The sequence below is a fragment of the Octopus bimaculoides genome, chromosome 24, assembly GCF_001194135.2.
Source record: "Octopus bimaculoides isolate UCB-OBI-ISO-001 chromosome 24, ASM119413v2, whole genome shotgun sequence".
Lineage (NCBI taxonomy): Eukaryota > Metazoa > Mollusca > Cephalopoda > Octopoda > Octopodidae > Octopus > Octopus bimaculoides.
In genome coordinates, this window is record NC_069004.1 from 6,597,469 (window position 1) to 6,600,975 (window position 3,507).

The 3,507-nt window shown below is 40.8% G+C and overlaps 1 long non-coding RNA gene across 1 annotated transcript in view; it reads left to right on the top strand.

The window, feature by feature from the left end:
- Window positions 1–575: 575 nt before the first annotated feature.
- Window positions 576–3,507, top strand: part of LOC106867484 (uncharacterized) — a 6,007-nt gene continuing 3,075 nt past the window's right edge. The window contains exon 1 of the long non-coding RNA XR_001409152.2: window positions 576–688. This is a non-coding gene — a long non-coding RNA (uncharacterized LOC106867484). The remainder of the gene's footprint in view (window positions 689–3,507) is intronic.

Sequence of the window (3,507 nt, forward strand, 5' to 3'; positions counted from 1 at the left end):
AATTCAGCTCTCAGATTAACGCACTTATTGCTGCGGTCCTTTAGTTTTTTTAATCCCTGTAATAGAAATAGGATGTTTGGGCCTCCAGCCAGGCTTTACGCGACACCCTTAAAACCAGAAACTTTTTGGCACCCCCTCATAAAAGCATTCGAAAAGTTGGGCCTGTTGTTGTTGGCACTCCGTCGCTTACGACGACAAGGGTTACAGTTGATCCGATCAACAGAACAGCCTGCTCGTGAAATTAACATGCAAGTGACTGAGCACCCCATAGACACGTGTACCCTTAACGTAGTTCTCGGGGATATTCAGTGTGAGAAGGCTGACCCTTTGAATTACAGGCACAACAGAAACAGGAAGTAAGAGTGAGAGAAAGTTGTGGAAGAGTACAGCAGGGTTCGCCAGCTTTTTAGGTGTTTTCGCTCAATAAACACTCACAACGCCCAGTCTGGGAATCGAAACCGCGATCCTTTGACCGCGAGTCCGCTGCCCTAACCACTGGGCCATTGCGCCTCCACATAGTCACACACACACACACACAGCAAATAAAAATATAGACATTTAAACAACTGAATTAGACTAGGCGACTTATCTCCCTTGCTTGTAACGGTGTTACGCGTAACATCAACAGCAATGTCTATGGAAGCATTGAAGAAAGCTTTATTTTATTTCGAAGAACCTCCGTCTTCATGTATGTATAAAATTATATATAAATATACATATATATACTCTTTTCTTATCTACGACTAAATCTAATTTATAATGGTAATTCTTGTCTCATTTCAAAACAACCTAATCGGAAGCGTTCTAGTTCTGACCCTCCCGACAGTTGTTCTGAGATAATTTATTTTCCGTTTTAACCGGGCGGAATTCTGGTGGAATCACCCCATATAAAGCCCCGTAACTTTTTTTTTTAATCTTATAGAATGGGGTGCTTAAAACAGAATTCCGTCTTTAACTGTATATAGAACATCTTATCGTCTTTGAGAAACTTCGCTGTTATTTCTAGCAGTTCGAGGAACTGCGTAGATGGTCTCTCTTTGGCTTGGTGTTATAGTTTACCCTCGTGTTTATTACTGTTCGGCTAGATTTAAGTTCAAAGTTTTCTAACCGTCTACATCCCGTCTTTTATTCATGGATAGTTTATTTTTGACGACTGTTTCCAAACACGTGGTGGTTATTTTGATACTGCAGCATGTAAACTAAGGGAGTTTTTGCTACTTTTTCTGGCATGTTGAGTGACACCACGTTGAGGTTACGTTGTTCTGTATTTTTTACTGTTTGTTATTTAACAATTACTTTCGGTGTATAGCAGCGTGTGTAGCGAGAAAGAAAGCGAAACAGTGGAAGCTACAGATGTAAACACGTCAAGATAGAAGCTTTTACGATAGCAATGATCGGCTAGTAGCATTTAAATAGAATAACTTTAATAGGCTTAAGCCCTTCAATATATATATATATATATATATATATATATATATATATATATATATATCGTCAGTAAATCATAAATCCGAAAGGAGATAACACTCTCTAAGTTATAGAGCAGTAGTAGAGTATATACACATAGATATGATATCTATCTATCTTTCTATCTATGAATCTATCTCTCCATCTGTCTATCTATCTATCTATCAGTGTGTGTGAATATATATACATACATACACAGACGTGTGTATAGTCGTGGCTGTGTGGTTAGGAAGTTTGCTTCCCAGTTACGTGGTTCCAGGGTTCAGTTCCATGGCACCTCGTGTAGGGGTCTTCTTCTATAATCTCTTACCGATTAAAGCCTTGTGACTGGATCTCGTAGATGGAGACTGAAAGAAGCCTGTTGTGTATATATATATGTGTGTGTGTGGTTGTGTGTGTATGTGTGTCTTTGTCCTCCACAACCATTCGACAGCTGGTTCTGGTTTCTTTCCTCTTTCCTCATAGTTTAGCAGTTTGCAAAAGAGACCAATAGAACAAGTACCAGGCTTTGATAAAATAAGTACCTGGGTTTCTTTCTTCTACTGAAACCCTTCTTAGCAGTGCCCCAGCATGGCCACAGTTTAAGGATGGAAACAAGTAAAAGATAAAAAAATATGTATGTGTCTTCTTGAATCACCATAATTCGTCATTTTGCATCTAATTTTCCATTTGTGTATTGATAAGATTGGTTTCTTCTCCAATGCAGCATCTCAACGCTTGGGATTTCTTATCAGCCCCTTAACAGCCATCAACATCCTGAGATCAGCTGGCAACACTATTTCTTCCCAATTTTTTCATTCATTTTTGCTCTCTCCTGAGTTTCTTCTACCTGCATCAGGTGGCACTCTTTTATTTTTTATTTTTTATTTCTTTGTCATCATCTATATGCATTACATTGGAGGCGCAATGGCCCAGTAGTTGGGGCAGCGGACTCGCGGTCATAGGATCGCGGTTTTGATTCCCAGACCAGGTGTTGTGAGTGTTTATTGAGCGAAAACACCTAAAAGCTCCACAAGATTCCGGCAGGGGATTGTGGCGAACCCTGCTGTACTCTTTCACCACACCTTTCTCTCACTCTTACTTCCTGCTACTGTTGTGCCTGTAACTCAAAGGGTCAGCCTTGTCACACTCTGTGTCACGATGAATATCCCCGAGAACTACGTTAAGGGTATACGCGTCTGTGGAGTGCTCAGCCACTTGCACGTTAATTTCACGAGCAGGCTGTTCCGTTGATCAGATCAACTGGAACCCTCGATGTTGGAAGCGACCGAGTGCCAACAACAACACAACAACATATGCATTGCATTATCATCATTGTAATGATTATCACCATAACATCTGCTTTTACATGCATGGGTTGGACAATTTGTTGAGGTGGCCTCACAGAAGCAAGGATCAAGACCTTTGGCATTATGTTGTACTTGAAGAAGGACCCATCAAGTTAAGCTAAATCGCAGTCATGGTAGATACTGATGTCATGCAAATGGCACCTGTGCCAGTGGCATGTAAAAGCACACATTACACCTTCGGAGTGGTTGGTGTTAGGAAGGGCATCCAGCCATAGAAAACCATACCAAATCAGACTGGAGTCTGGTGCAGTCTTCCAGTGTGCCAGCCCAATCAAACCGTCCAACCCATGCCAGCATCTATATGTATCTATTTGAGTGTGGCCTTCGTGCCGGTGGCATGTAAAAGCACCCATAACACTCTCTGAGTGGTTGGCGTTAGGAAGGGCATCCAGCTGTAGAAACTCTGCCAAATCGTCCAACCCATGCTAGCATGGAAAGCAGACGTTGAACAACGATGATGATGATGATTTTATTCAAAACTTGCCCACACTAATCACCAAATGAGACTGAACATGCAGGCAGTACTTACACTTCTGAGTTTAAAAGACTTGAGAATCCGGAGTCATTCATAAACACTACCATAACCTCCATCCACCTTTAATACAACTACTCCTGCCGCTGCTAGAATTTTAATTTTATTCATTTTGTATATTTTTCCCTTTTTTTTTTTTTTTTTTTTTCCTTTTTTTCC